This window comes from Ambystoma mexicanum, chromosome 4p (assembly GCF_040938575.1).
Source record: "Ambystoma mexicanum isolate Mex_15411 chromosome 4p, UKY_AmexF1_1, whole genome shotgun sequence".
Lineage (NCBI taxonomy): Eukaryota > Metazoa > Chordata > Amphibia > Caudata > Ambystomatidae > Ambystoma > Ambystoma mexicanum.
This window is the reverse complement of record NC_090927.1, coordinates 127927225-127943265: the sequence shown is the minus strand read 5'-3', so window position 1 is coordinate 127943265 and position 16041 is coordinate 127927225.

Genomic DNA, 16041 nt, shown 5'->3' with positions numbered 1-16041 from the left:
TAAACTATGTGTCTTATTTTCACATGTTCATATTTAACACCAAAAAGTGTTTCTTTTAGGTAAAATGTTCAATTTTCCTCATATTATGGGGAATGCTTTTGTCAAACATTGAAACACAAATGGGTAACCTTTTTACACATTACCTTTTGTCATGAGTCTTTAAGTCTTAAAAATACATTTTCAAACTGCACAGGCCATTTTTTGCCTTCTGCTGAATTACATTCTGGTATTTGTAGTCTTCCATTCAAAGTGTTGTGTGTTAGGGCCGGGGGGAGATAATGCCACAATTGTACATGTTTTGCCTAGCATATTTCTATAAGAATTTATATAGTTGTGTGGGTACTTTACTATGGTGTGTGTACTTTTCAAGTTATCCTTATAAAACAGATTATTGTTGAAAACCAAACGTGGGGGTGGGAGGGGAAAGGACGAGGGGGCAAGTGAGTCATGAATATTTGCCCAGGATAGAGACAATCGTCCGAGAAGACCGATCCGAGGTACCAAAATATCCAGGAGGCCATTGCGGCATGGCTAGCTACACTGGAGGGCAAGATAGATGCAGTGGCCATTGACGCGGGGCTACTGAGGCAGGATGTGTGAGCCATAGCGGAAAGAACTGGGAAGTTGGAGGAGCAGGTAAAGGAAAACACAGAGGTGGGGATGCAGACTACAAAAGATATTGACAGCTCCAACAGAAAGGTAAGTTACTTGAAGGCAGGGCCAAAGAAGCGAAGGCCTGGGCATGCTGCAATAACATAAGAATTGTCAGGCTGCTGGAGGGAACAGAAGGGTCAGACCCCACTACGTACGTTGAAGACCTGCTCATACAGGAAATAGGTGCAGGTGAACTCACGCAGGGGTTCACGATTGAAAGAGTGCACCGCTCCCTCATAAGAAAGCCAACACCGGGAGCTCTGCCCCGGCCCATAATAGCCAAGGTCCTCAACTATAAATATCAAGAGAAGATACTTGCCTTTTCCAGGGCTGGCGCAACAATACAGAGAGCCTCCGCGAAGAATTCGGTATATCCTGACTACACATTCCAGGTCCAACAAAGTAGGGCCCAATTCATCACTATGAAAGCAAGGCTCAGGAAGGCGGTGTTCAATTACATGCTACTATACACGGCGAAGTTGAAAGTGATCCACAAGGGCAAAGCACTTTTCTTTGAGACACCGATGGAAGCGCAGAACTGGATGGTCGGAGAACAGGTCCCAGAGACAACGGAGCAAAATCTACTCACCTGACTGAGGTGGTGAGAGCTGCCAGTGGGTCAGACAATATTGTTGAGGCAAGAAGAGATGGGCGGGGGGACGGTGATGACTGGACCACTTCAAAGAGGTCGCTGGAAAACATGGTAGCTAACGAGATGCATAGTTATAGCAGGAGAGGTGTGGTAAGCACAGAGGCCCGGTAGGGGAAATGCGGCAAGCAGAACCTCTACTCCCATCACTGTTAGATTAGGGCTACTGTATAGTGCCCGCATGTAGGGTGCCAGGAGACTAGTCTATGGGACCAGGTTGGATGGGGCAGAACCGGGGAAGTCCTAGCGTGCTTGCCACAGCTGGAAAGCTTAAGTTTGACTGTGGTGTTGGGGTGGGGATTTGGAGAGGGCGGTCTGGCATACCTATGGGTACATTCCATACATGGTCTACCGAAGACTACATTCGGCTCAGGGTCCGCACGATACCCTGGATTTCAAGTCATAACTGCTGAAGTTGTTAAAATGATGACGTGGAACCTCAGAGGTCTAGATAGTTATGTGAAATGCCAGAGGATAAGCACGTACCTTAAGAGGAACAGGGTTGCGATTGCGCTATTACAGGAAACACACCAAGATGCTCAGAAACAAAAGAAATTGACAAGAGCTGGGGGGGCGGGGCGGATGCGTACTTGTGGGTGCCACATACTCAACATACAGCAGTGGGGTCCTGATTTGGATAGACCCGACCATCTCGTTCAAAGTACTCACTACTAAAACAGACAATGAGGGGAGAATGGCACTAATATACAGGGTGCTAGAGAACCGGGAAATGTGCCTGGTGAACACGTATGCATCAAATCACGATGCTGCCATTTTTTTCCGGTCGTTATACGAAAGGCTCGGCTCTTACAGAGATGGGTTAATGATAGGGGGCGGAGATCTGAATTGTACAATAGATCCTACAGATCCGATTCCAAACATAAAAAGCTGTCCCCCCAGCCAAAGTATTGACCTCACTCCTAAAGCAATTTCAGCTGAGAGACTTGTGGAGGGAGCAGCCAGCGACTAGCAGAGAATATCCCATTATTCAGCCCCACACAGTGTCCATAAAAGAATTGATTATTTGTTCGCTGGGGAAGAACATGTGTTGGAATTCTCAGAGGCGCAGTATTTGGCCAGGGTCCTGTCGGATCACTCGCCACGCTCAGTGAAATGGAGGGTATTCGCCCCGAGGACGCCCATGCCTGCCTGGAGATTGTGAAGTAAAGCGCTTGTAGATGTAGCATTTAATGAACACATCAGATTTAATGAACACACCAGGAAGAGCACTGTAGATTTCATTGCAACTAATGAGGGGAGTGTACAACATGTGGTAACAATTTGGGAAGCATACCAAGTAGTCATTAGGGGGAAATGATTGGTGCCTCGGAGGAAATCCAATATCCTTACAAGCATGGAAGGGAAATTGCGGGGGTTGGAGAAAGAGGCTAAGGCAGACGTGGAACATGTCAAGGAGGAGGTCGGGTTGAGGCAAGCATACCTGGTGCAGTGGGATAGGTTGGGGAAGTTCAACCACGCTAGATATCTAGAAAGGAGCCACGCACAGGGGGATAAACCCGGCAGAATGTTAGCTTGGCTGCGCAAACAGAGAGAACAGGTCCCCGATATGCTCCATCCCTAACTCAGACCAAGATGAGGTAAACATGCAAGTGGGAATCAACAGGGTTTTCTCAAAGTACTATGAGACATTGGATGCTGACCCCCATTCTGAGGCTGAGGGCACCCTGGACCTCATAGACCTTCCACGATTGGAGACACAAAAATCAGAAATGCTAGAGGAACCCATAATCCCTGAGGAGGTGCTCGCCACTATTAGAACGCTACCTACTGGGAAGGCTTGATGGGCTGACATGGGAGTTTTATAAAGCCTATGCGGATGCCTTGGCGCTGCACCTCGCCAGGGTGTTCAACGAAGCCTACGAAGTGAGAATCCTCCCTGATAGTATGAGAGAAGCTGCAATAATCCTGTTGCTGGAACCAAACAAGGAGAGCACGGACTGCGGTTCATACAGATCGCTGTCCCCGTTAAATCAAGACAGTAAAACCTTAACAGCGATCCTGGCAAACAGACTCTGAAGGGTAATTCCCCTGCTGATCCATCAGGACTAGACAGGGTATGTACCGGGCAGAAGCATTGCGGAGAATCTGCGAAGATGGCACCATGACATTTACAGCACGAACGACAGCGACGCGCAATGTGCTGTAGCATCGCTAGATGCGACCAAGGCTTTTGACTCCGTCCATTGGGACTGGTTATATGCCACCTTGGGTAAGATGGGAATAGGGCCAAATTACATGAAGTGGATACAGCTAGTACACACGGAACCAATGTCAAGGGTCACAACTGGGAACACATACTTGGGGAGTTGGCAACCAGACAGGGGCCCGAGACAGGGTTGCCCGCTGTCCCCCATGCTATATATTATTGCAGCAGAACCCATAGCCACCTATCTGAGGAAGGAATACAGGGGTATAGGAATTGCCATAAATGGGGTGCAGCACGTAGTGTTGATGTACGCAGATCACACGTTACTGTACCTGAGTAACCCTAAGGTCAATGTGCCATATGTGCTGGAGGTACTCGATAACTCTAGCGCACTGATGGGGATAAGGATAAATAATAATAAATCCTGCCTGTTCCCATTGGCCAAGACGGCGACAGTATGCAATGGCGCACGGAATCGTTTAAGTACTTAGGCGTGAATATATATCACCACCCCAAAGCAGAGCATGTGTCCAATACAGTACGAGCCAGGGATGGGTTGGAGAAACCAATGGAGTTCTGGAGTAAGTTACCCCTGTCCATGGTGGGAAGGGCGCCACTGCTGAGGATGGTGGCACTATTTTGCTAATGTCCCATATAACATTCCCAGGCAATTCTTTCGCGACCTACAGAAGCTTTGTAGGAGCTTCCTACGGCAAGGAGGGAGGCACAGAGTGGCGTTGAATATACTACAGAGGCCGCTATGAACAGGGCGGCTGGAAGATACCACATTTTGAGTTGTATTTTCTGGCATGCCAGTTGCAACATGTGGTACGGTGGATGGCGCACGATTCCATGACGGAAATGACTTTATTGCAACCAGCCATAAAAAAGCTTAGCTCAGTGATCTGATTTGGCTTTCCAGGTGCGAGCAAAGGGGTCTTCCATATCTAGTGAAACTGGGTATTCAAATGTGGAAAAGAACCTGCAGAAACATGGGCACCGCAGACCACCATAGCGGCGATAACGGCGGACATGCCAGGTAGTAGGACCAGGGTGCGGACAAGTTAGGAAACATGCGGGGCAGCCACGATTGGGGATGTACGTATCAACAAAAGGTTTGATGAGATTCGCCGAATTACAAGAACGCAAGGGTATACACTTAGGGCAATTCCTGCTGCACATGGCTGTGGTGACGGTAATGAGGGGAAGGTGGCCAGGCATTAATGAAGAGACAATAGGACATGAGGAAATAGAGGACCTGCTCAGCGTATCAGAGGGTGGCACGCCGTTTTCGAGGATCTATGAAGTATTGCTAAAGCGCGACTCAAGGACAGAATTGAAGTGCAAGGGGAGATGGGAAACTGAATTGAGCAAGAGATTTGAAGATACAGAATGGAGTGCCATAACAATATACCATAAAAAGGTCTCCAGAAACGCCAGGCTACAACGGATACAACTCTATATCAGAGGGCTTACCTCACACCGGCGGCAACTGCAAAATTCAAGAATGTCCCAGATGCAGGGAAGAGGAGGCAGGACTTATACATATGTTCTGGGGATGCCCAGTTGTTCAGGGGTTTTGGGAGGGGCTAGCGCAAAGACAGGGAGGTGTCGTCTTGGATAACCAATCCCCAGAGACATGCATGCTCGGCAGATGTTAGAGGAGCGTGAAAAATAAACCTTTGAAGAAAGATGAAAGATCTAATGTATATACTAGCCAAATGCAGCATATTCATGAGGTGGAAGGAGGCAAAAGGTCCGAGTGTGGCCAGATGGTGGGAAGACTTGAAAAAATGGGCAACAGCGGAACCGGGGTATGGCAGAGGCTGCTGATGGAGCAGAAACAAGAAATTAGCATGGGTTGAGCTGACTGTGACCCTTTTAAACCAAGATAGGGGCGAAGTAGTAATGCAAAATGATGCCCCAGAGGCAGATTGTAAAATAATTGATGTAACGAGCAATTGACACATATGCACAGGAGCGGTACAGGGGGACTTGGGAGGAGTTAACAGGGGAAGTTTGATAAATGATATGGAAACAGGCTACGACATGTAACTAAGCTGTGTTACGGTTGTTTGTTATTGAAAAAAGCGAAATAATTAAAACACATTTTTTAAAAAGAATGTTTTCCTAGGATGTGGCTAGGGAGGTCACCATCCCGGAGACTGTCAGGGTTATTTCCTCTGGTTCTGCCCCTGTGCTGATTTTCAGGGTGTAAATCGAGGATACGTGTGGACAGATAGTGTTTTCAAACAAAAGTTTCAAAAATACCTTTTACAAACAATATTTCTACCAATCACATCTGTGAAGAGATGTGTAAAAGTTCCTGAAAAGTCTATATAAGGTATTCAGCTCACACTGTCTGCTACTTAAAAAAAAGGCTTTGCACCTGATATTTCCACATAGGTAAACTTCCCATGATACGAAGACTCATCTATAATATCAGGGCCCCGCAAACCTTAGGTCTGGCCCTGCATCTGTGCGTGTTGGGTGCTCATCTGTACGTTCTGGGGTTCATTTCTTCTGAGTTTTCTTAACTTTGCCGCTATCTTAGCTTTTGAACACTTTCGTTTCTCTCCTGGAGGTCTGACGTGAGACGTGCAACGTTTATTGCAAAGCAGGCGACTCTTAAGGCAGTGCGTTGGAACCATAAGGTCACGCGGTCTGTCCTTGCGGCGTCTTGTTTGTTTGGACTCTCTGGGCGGCTCTTCGACGCTCGGGGAGTTTAGGAATAACTAAGACCTGTACAGTGTATGGACGATATGGCCGGACTGCGCAAATGCCATCAAATGAAGGTGTGAGTTTGAAAAGTGACCACATAGAGGCGCTGTTGTTCTACTATATAGAAACGGAATATCGAAAACAATTACGGATTTTTTTTTTAATGTAGGGGCTGTGGTGACGGCTAGATATATCCAGTAGATGGCGGTGTTGGGTCACATATGTAGTATTGCGAGTGGTGGCTGTGAATTTGGGAACATTAACGTGTTTTTAACGCGTTATGTCGGATTTCTCCGGCTTCTGCGAGTTGTAATAGCGGCCCATAGGTGCTGAGTAGAGGGGGCAAAGCGGGCAACGAGGGCTGGAAGCACACAGCCCCTGCAGAGCAGTTTCCACTTTTTCAGCTGCACAGGAGACTAGTCAAGGCTGCTGGAGAGGACCACGCTGGCTGTTACGCCATGCACGTGAGCTGCACTGCTCCAAGCGCAGTGACTTTGAGCATAATCTGTGAAGCCCAGAGCCGGCCGACCCCTGTTTGTCTTGCAAAATGACGACCTGAGGCATTGTCTTATGGGCAATAAAAAGGCAATATTTTTTATTGAAAAAAATAATCATACAACACATTTTGGTTAATGTATTTATCCAAAAACACACAATGATGAACAACTCGTTTGGGCACCGGACCAGGGGCATCTACCTGGCCTGTGCCGCACTCTTCTTCCCACGACTTTGTGGGCCCCTTCTTTGCCCTTATTCCTTTCTTCTCCTTTCCTTTTGGGTGCGTGGGATTGGGAAAGAAAAGAAGTCTCCTGTGTGTGCAGGATGACAGCTGGTGCTCCGTTCGGAGTACCATAGAGAACTGGCTTCTTGTGCTTGTTCTTCTTCTTGCTGATAGATTTGTATCCATCAGCGGTGATTTTTGGATACCGAGGCTTGAGCCTCATTACTCCATCTTCTCGAGTTGAGTATGTAGTCGTGATGTCCCCAGTACACATGGCTCATGACCCCTGTGAGTCATCCACACACTCCAGCTGAGCGGGCATACAACATTGCCCATGGACGTACACATATCTGCGTTGAGAGGGCATTTGGAATGCTAAGGCATGCTATTGGGGCCCATACCGTATGGGAGGGGCATTGACATATACACCTTGAAAAAACTGCAAACTCGTCCTAACATGTGCCATGCTGCACAACATTTGTTGTTGCCGGAATGTGCCACTGCCCCCCCCCCCGATGCCGTTGTGCAGCCACCTGGGGTTGGGAGTCAAGATGAAGATGTGCCCGAAGCTGGTGCACGCGTACGCAGGGATGGGGTAGGGGAGGGGAGGGGAGTTTGGCCAGACAGGGCTTGATTGATAATTGTCTCAGATACGGTTCATGGGTACATGTAACACATAACACTTCTTGCTTCCAGTTCCCTACTTTTATTCTACTTCCAATGCCCGCGGGCTATGTCTGGCTCCAGGGGCTTCCTGCCCCTCGGGCCGGCTAGTGCCGACGGCCATTCACACCTTGCCGTGGCCTCCTTTGTCCTACTCTTCCTGTCCTAAGGCTGTCCGCGTTTCTGTCCCTCTGCTGTTGGCACCACACTGTGTGGTGTTAGGTGGTGTGACATGGCAGGGGGGAAGGTGCCAAGTTGCCTTCCTCATTGCTGCATCAGCTGCCTAAGGCAGCCTTGTTTGCAGTGTGCGTTACATTGCCCTGGTCCCCCCGGATTATTCTCCCGTGCCTGCAAGCTCCATCGGTGCCCTATTCTGCCGCACTGGCCACAATCTGTGGAGCCCAGTGACGGCTGACCTGTTACCCTGTTTGTGTCGTAAAATGACGACCTGAGGCATTGTCTTATGGTTGGCAATAAAAATAGTGTTTTTTTTTATTGTGTAAGTACAATCATACAACACATTTTGCTAAATGTAATTATCCAAAAACACACAATGATAAACAACTGTTATCTTTTGGGCACCGGGCTAGGCCTGGCCCATGCCACCACATTTGGGTGGGTTTTCGGCCGTCCAGGTTCTCTCCCAAAGTCCCAGAGCTACTTGCATCTTCGTGCACCTAAATTCTCAATCACCTCGTCATGGAATTTGTCCAGGCCTTTGACTGATAAATGGATCCCGTCTTTGTGGAACAAGCTCTGGGACAGCTAGCAAAATTGCAGAGTGTTGTATGAAGTGAACTCTGCCGCTGATGCAGAATTTTTCTATTCCCCTGTTAGGTTTTTTCCTAATGATGTCAATCGCCTTGTATGAATTGGCCCACTGTAATGTTTTTCTGGGTAGCATTGCTGAATAGAAAATGTCAATCGCCTTCCAGTTGTGCGGTATTCCTGCCAAGGATGCGCTGTATCCGACAGCAACTGTTTCCTGCCTGGTTCTACCAAGTCACTGGGCCTCATTACGAGTAAGGAGGTAGCCATACCGTTTTTAGCGGCATGGCTAGGATCCGGGGTCCCGCAAAAGGGGATTTACTGGGCCATTCCGACCTTGAAGGGCACAGTAATTCCCTTTCATGGGACCCGGACCCGGTACGTTCCCATTTGAGCCCCCATAGTGCTCAATGGGAATGGGGAGGATGCTAACAACGGGCCAGTTAATGACGGGCCCATTGTTAGCATCCTGGACTGCTAGCGGGTCCTGCTCTGCACGTCTGGTCTGGCCAGGGGTCCAGAGCAGGACCCGCTGAAGACCTCGTAATGTGGTGGCCCGGAATGAAAGGTGCTGGTCCCTTACCGACACCGTTCATTCCGTATCCGCCAGCGTCGTAATGAGGCCCATTGCCTCCCAGATGTATAATTAAGAATTCAGGTGAGTCCGTGAATGCTACCAGGTCAGCCAGTTTGTCGTGAATCTCCACTGGAAGCACATAGCCCCCGCAGAGCTGTTTACACTTTTCACCTGCACAGGACAGGAGACTTGTCAAGGCTCCAGGAGAGGACCACGCTGGCTTTCACGCCATGTACGTGAGCTGCACTGCTCCAAATGCAGTGACCTTGAGAAGTATCAGGGATGCCCTTGCAATGCTGACATCTTTACCGTTGAGTGACGTCCCCAAAGCAGAAAGCTGCAAGGTAGCACAGCAGGTTAGGCGACTATTACAGGGATATTTTATGTACAGACTAACCTATACATCTTTTTTTTAATTTCTTCTGTAAAATGTGTTCTAACATGCACCGTTTCCACCTGGAAATTGGTGGAGTGGAAATCAAGCCCCCTTGATAATGGGTGTTAATTATTATTGGCCGGGTTTCCTAGTGTTCAAGTTCTTGATATCTGAAGCATGAAGGGCTGAGTCGGCACCTGGCATGACTGGAACCTGCCCTGCACAGGCCCGCCCTGATCTCTGGGCTCAGGGCTTCATTTGCTGGGGCTGGTGGGTGGGGGTACAGAGGCTGCTGGGGTTGGGAGCCGGTTCGGGATTTTTAAGCTGCCATAATCTGCTGAGGGTGGGAGTGCGACCCTCTCCCTAAACTTAAACTCACACCCCACCTTTAAGCACCCGTTTAATTTTACATTTGGGGTTCAAGGGGGGGGTCTGTGTTGTCGCTGTGGGATTTGATAACAGATGTGAGTACTAGAGGCAGAAATATATTTGCATAATCATTTGGTTTGCTTCTAGTTCTCGCGCAGGAGGTGACATCCAAATGGTGGTGATGGTAAACGTACTTATAAAGCGCAAACTAAGGCCCGAAGGCATCAAGGTGCTGGATTAAACTGCATAAAGAGACAAGTTTAGTTTGATGTTATGCAGGCCCTCCCAGTAAGGGCATCTTTAGGTGACTGGGTCAGAATCACGTGCGCAGGCATGGGCGTAATTTCAGGGGGGGACAAGGGAGTCTGTCCCCCTCCACTTGGGTGGCACTGTAGATTTCCCCACTATTCCCCCATTGTGCATGAAGATGTCGACGGAAAAGCACAACAAAATGGAGGAGGCACCCCAATAACCGGCGCAGGGTCCTCCTCCCTCCCCCCAGGGTGAGGGGGAGGGATGAACCCAAGCGCGCCAAAGCGCTGGAAAAACCCGTGAAGGGCGACAAAAGAAAGGGGCGGGGCAAGCCCCATATAAGTGGCGGGTGTCCTGCTGCAAAGAACTTTCAGTTTTCAGCAGAAGGACGCCCTCCGCTGCAGAAGAGGATTTCGTTTTTGGAGATTTCGTTGGAAGCCTTCGTTGGAGGTGTGCGTGGTCTGGAGGAAGCTTTGTCGTGAGGATCAGCGTCGAGCGGGGGAGACCAGGAGCCACGGATCAGAGACGTGACTGGGGAGGCTGAAGCCGTGCCGTGACGGAGGAGGTCGCCGGAGCAGCGAGGAAGCCAGGCCTGGGGTAGCCGCCAGAGCAGCGAGGAAGCCGCGCCGTGACTTGTGGAAGGCGCCGGAGTAGCGAGGGAGCCGTTGCACCTTGGGAAGAAGAGGCGGGGTGCTGTTTGTCACCTGGAGAGCCCAGGGAGAAGCTGTTGCGGACAGGCGGAAGCAGCTGGGAGTCGAGCAGGCAGGCGGCGGTGCACGGACCCCAGAAGGAAGGTACAGTCGAGAGGAGCTAGTGACAACTCCATTAAGAAGCCAGGCTCGCCTGGGTGAAAACTTACCTTGGGAAAGCTGGATTAGGGAATACGTTTGCATTGTTGTTGCACGAGCCCTCCGGGGAGCTTTCTGTGACTGGGTTGAGCTGCGCAAAGTGGGTTTGCCTGGGTGAAACGTGCCTGAACCATAATTCTTTACATATTGTTGCGATACCGTGTGCCTGGGGGATACTGTGAGCTGCACTAAGCGGGCTCGCCTGGGTGAAAAGCGCCAAAGGACAGGCCGTAATACTGTTGACTGCCCTGATTGTCGGTTCGTCTGGGTGAAACGTGCTAAGGGAAGAGCATTAAGCGAGGTGCTTGGGGCCAGTGTGAGCTGAGCAAAGCGGGCTCGCCTGGGTGAAAAGCGGCAAAGGACAGGCCATAATACTGTTGACTGCCCTGGGTGAAACGGGCAAAAAGAGGACATTTAAATTAAGAGCCTTGTGTCCGGTGTATGCTGCGCAAAGAGGGCTCGCCTGGGTGAAACACTCAAAAAGGGTGGCTAAAATACTTTGACTACTTTTGACTTTTGGCTGCTGGTTGGCCCACTTTGATACTTTAAAGCCCAAGGGATTGACCAGTGCTTGTGGTCACAGCTGTGAACATAGAGCATGGAGGCACAGGGTCAAGGTGGTAAGGGTTTTGTTTGCCCTAAAAGGACCTGGAGGCCTTCCTCGCCATGGCAAGGATGGCGGCTGACAAGCATGGCACAAATTGGATGAAGTTGATGGCCTCTCACCTGGGGGCTGAGGTGGCTGGGCACAGGCAAAGGCCGGAATCACCTCTGCTTTTCCCATCCACATCCAATGAGGATGTTTTGCTGGAAATCCAGGCCCTGGAAGAGGGGGAAAGGAAGAACAAAGCGAGGAGGTAGAGCCAGTGGTGAAGAGGAAAGGTTCATGACGGAGAAAGCCGAGGCCAGTAAACAGCAGACTGAGGCTGCCAGGAAGCACAGAATGGCTGGCGCTAAAGGAAAGGGGAGGGCGCAGGTGTCTGTAGCCTTGACAGCGCCTGTACCTGCTGAGGCTCCGAGGGATCGTGGTGGTGCACCAAGCGCTCCTGGAGCCAAATCGGCGGTAGCAGCAGAGGGTCCCACAACCTTGTAGATGGTAATAGGTATGTTCATGCAGTGTATGCAAGCGTGGGGAAATGGGAGTAATGGGCAAATGTCATGTGGTAATATTAATGCATTTAACCAGTTGGGTAGGAATGCTGAGGCAGTTCACCTCCAAGGGGAGAACCTGGTGTCATGGGACTTGGGCTCCGGGGTGGGGCAAGCATTGGTTACTCCTGGGGCAGGACAAGTAGTAGGAGTGAGGCAGTTGGCGCAAGTAGGGGCACCACCAACAGGCCCGCAGGCGGTAGGGCCAACTTGGTGGGGACTAGGGGCAGCAGTACCTGGGATCTCCTCTCGGGGGGTGGACGGCCATGGATTGCAGCCAGTGTTGGCACCAAAAGCCAACCAGGTACAGGGTGGAATAGCGAGCAAGGTCACGCAGTACGGTAGACGTATGCCAGGCTTTGCTCCTACAAGGGTTGCAGTGAATTCCCTGGTATGGTATATACCAAGGGCATATAAGGAGAGGGTATGGCAAAAAGAGTTTTTGGAAATCCTGGATCTGGTGGGAATGGAACCCGAGGGTGAAGGGTTAAGGGAGGTAACTGAGAAAGAGAGGGAGAAGAAAGACAGAGAGAGACCAAAAGCGGAGGCTACTATTCACAACTGGCTGAGGGCCTATAGGATGTATACTTCAATCATGCTAGAGAAATTCCCACAGGATGGGGTGGCAATGACTGCATATGAGCAATACATTCACATTCTGTACCTAAAACATGGAGCGGATGCCTGGCTCAACTATGATAGGGGCTTTAGACTTAAGATGCAGGTGTGGCCAGCTGTGACCTGGGAAGAAGTGGATGTGGGCGGGTACATGGATAAGATGGTACCTGCCAAGGAATCTGGGGAGAAAGTTCAAGGGGAGAAGCCACAATACGGAAGAAACAGGGGGTCTTATCCACACAGGGGCAAGGGGTCCTTTCGAGGGAACTCCTCCTGGAACAACCGTTCCAGCTTCCAGGGGGAGCAGCCCCAATGCTGGTTGTTTGCTGAGGGGAACTGTAGCTACAGCAAGGCATGTAGATTCAAGCACGCAAAGGGCAAAAGCTCAGGGGGACGCAGCTCCTCAGCGGGGGAAGGGAAGCAACGAAGCAGTGGCAAACCCAAAGAGAAAACAAAGCGTGAGTAAAAGCCATTTACCCACACCAGTGCGACTGCGGGCCATGATGCCTTTTCTAAATGTGCATCATAACATTAGCAATGCTAACATTCTCTGGGAAGGTTTTAGGTGGGGGTTCAGGATTCCTTTCACCGGGGTGAAGGTTGCCAAAGAGGCCAGCAATTTGAAGTCAGCATTGGTAACGCCGGAGGTGTTGGTGCAAAAAGTGGGAAAGGAAATCAAACTGGGGAGGGTGGCGGGCCCCTTCGCCTTCCCTCCTTTGGAGAATTTCGTGATATCGCCTTTGGGACTGGTGCCCAAAAAGGAGGAAGGGCAGTACAGGTTGATTCAGCACCTTTCGTTCCCGGAAGGTGCATCCATGAATGATGGCGTAGCAGATGAGCAGTGCAGGGTTCCGGTTGTTGCCAATCCACAAGGAGAGCTATCATTTACTGGGCTTCAAGGTGCAAGATGATTACTTCTTTGACAAATGTTTGCCAATGGGTTGTGCTATTTCGTGTGCATACTTTGAAAAATTCAGCAGCTCTCTGGAGTTTGCATTAAGGTAAAGGACACACCTGTGGGGGAGGGGGGTACTGCACCAACTCGATGATTTCTTGTTTATCGGTAAAGAGGGAACGGGTGAATGCCGGTCGCTCGTTGGATCATTCCAGCGTCTGATGGAGGAAATGGGGTAACACTGACCTTTCTGGGGATTGAGATCGATTCAGTCGCAGGGGAATGCAGACTGCCCAGTGACAAAGTGCTGAAATTGAAAGAAACGATCAAGGTGTTGATTGGTAAGGGTAAGGCCACCCTGAAGGAGCTTCAATCACTGGTGGGCAACCTCAATTATGTGGGAAAGGTCATCCCCGCTGGGAAGGTGTTCGCGAGGAGCATTAAGCTTAAAACAGCGGGTCTACAGCACGCTGGACAACATGTCCGCTTGGGGGCGTAGGTTAAGGAGGATCTCAAAATGTGGGATGCATTTTTGGATGACTTTAATGGGGTGTTGCTAAGGAGAGAGGAGTTGGACAGCGTCAAGGGGCTTAAACTGTTCACTGATTCCTCAGGTTCGCATTGGTTTGGGGCCATCTTGGAGAGTGATTGGTGCGGTCATGCTTGGCCAGCGTCATGGCAACGCAAAGGGATTACTAGGGACATCACGCTGCTAGAGTTTTTCCACATTGTGGTGGTTTTTAAAATGTGGGCCCGACATTTGAAGGACAAGAAGTTGATGATCTGGTCAGACAACTTGGCAGTGGTACAGATCATCAATCAAGGGACGTCCAGTAATTGCTTCGAGAGCTCACACAGAGCCTGCTGATGCTGAACACGGAGGTGAGGGCACGGCATATTCCAGGGGTAAAAAACGTGGCCGCTGACTCTCTCTCTCGTTTGCAGTGGGCGAGGTTTCGGGGGAGCTATCCGGAAGCAAGCATGACGATGACCCCAGTGGTGGGGCATGATTGGGGGGATCTGAGTTCCCTGATCGATACCGCTCTGGCACCTGTCACAGCGAGGAGATACAAAGGGCGCTGGGAGCGGTTCTTGGCCATTCACAGCGAGGTGTTGACAGTGGCACAGAGGGATTTGCCGGTACAGGCTTTTGTGGGATATTGTTGGCGGTCTGGGAGGACCAGATCTTGGATGGCATATCACTTGGCGGCAATAGCGCACTACTACAAGTTGGAGGGCAGGTCGGATCCCACGAAAGAGCACTACATTGTGATGGCAATGAAAGGTTGGGCCAAGCAGCCTGAGAGGAAGCCAGATGAAAGGCGGTCCATTGAAGTGGTGAAACTACACAGTATGATCGAGTGCCTAGGAGGAGTTTGTCGGAATTGGCCCGAGAGGGTCTTGTTTACGGCGGCCTTCATATTATCTTTCTTTGGGGCTTTCAGATTGAGTGAGTTGGTACCGGAGAATAAGGACAGCAGGGGTTCTGGGTTCCTGAGGATGGGTGAGGTACACTTAGAGGGTGGGCGGTTGAGCATCTTCCTTAGAAACTCCAAGACAGATCAGAAGTGGAAAGGTAGGATTATTACACTCGGCAGCACGCAAGGCAGCACAGTGTGCCCAGTGGGGTGCGTTGCGGCTTATCTCCAGCAGAGACTGCCTACAGGTTAAGGGTCTCCTGTTCTCTTACACAGTGATGGGTTGTCCTTGAGCTGTTTTCAATTCAAGAGGGTCGTGGACATGGGTCTGGTGAAAATGGGGGTTACAGAGGGAGTGTTCGGGACTCATTCCTTTAGGATGGGGGCAGCCACCTCGGCGGCAGGGATGGGCCTGAGTGCGGCAGCTATCAAGCAAATAAGGGGATGCAAATTGGGGTGTTTCAGGAGGTACATCAGGCCTGAAAAAATGTAGCTCTAATCAAGCTTCCCTCTCCTCTCCTTCCTAGTAGCTGCAGCACAAAGAAGGAGGCGGTCCGTCTGGGTGGTTGAGCATTCCTTTGTGTCAAGGGCCGGGGCGAGCTGTGCGGCCGAGCAGGAGGAGTTGACCGCTGACGAATACAGGTATAGTGGTATAGGGTGCTTGGGATGAGATGGGCACAGCTGCAGGGTCACATGCGCAAATTGCTGGGTAAGAAGCAAAAACCTGATGTTTTGATCATACACCTCAGGGGCAATGACTTAACGAGTTTGGGGGAGAGGGAGCCTGATGAGGGAGATGATGTTTTCCTTACAGGAGTTGTCAGCTCAACTGGGTGAGACCGAGATTGTGTGGTCGGAAATCATTCCGAGGCAGGAATGAAGGGGTGCCGAGAATGACTCCGCTGTGGAGAAATCAAGAAGGAAACTGAATTGTGCAATGGCAAAATTCTGCAAGGTCCAAGGCTTTCCCCACTTCAAGCACGGCTTGATCAACCTGAAGTCCCCGGAATAGTGCATTTGTCGCCATCGGGGACGGATCTGTTTTTTTGGAATGTGTGCACTAAGCTCTTGGAACTGTGAAGGAGGGAAGGGGGGAGCCACGATGGGCGGTAACCCACCTTCGGCGTGGCAGTGTTTTGGCGACCAGTGACAAGAGACAGACTCCGAATGAGTCATTGCTAAGCCAGAAGAGTCTT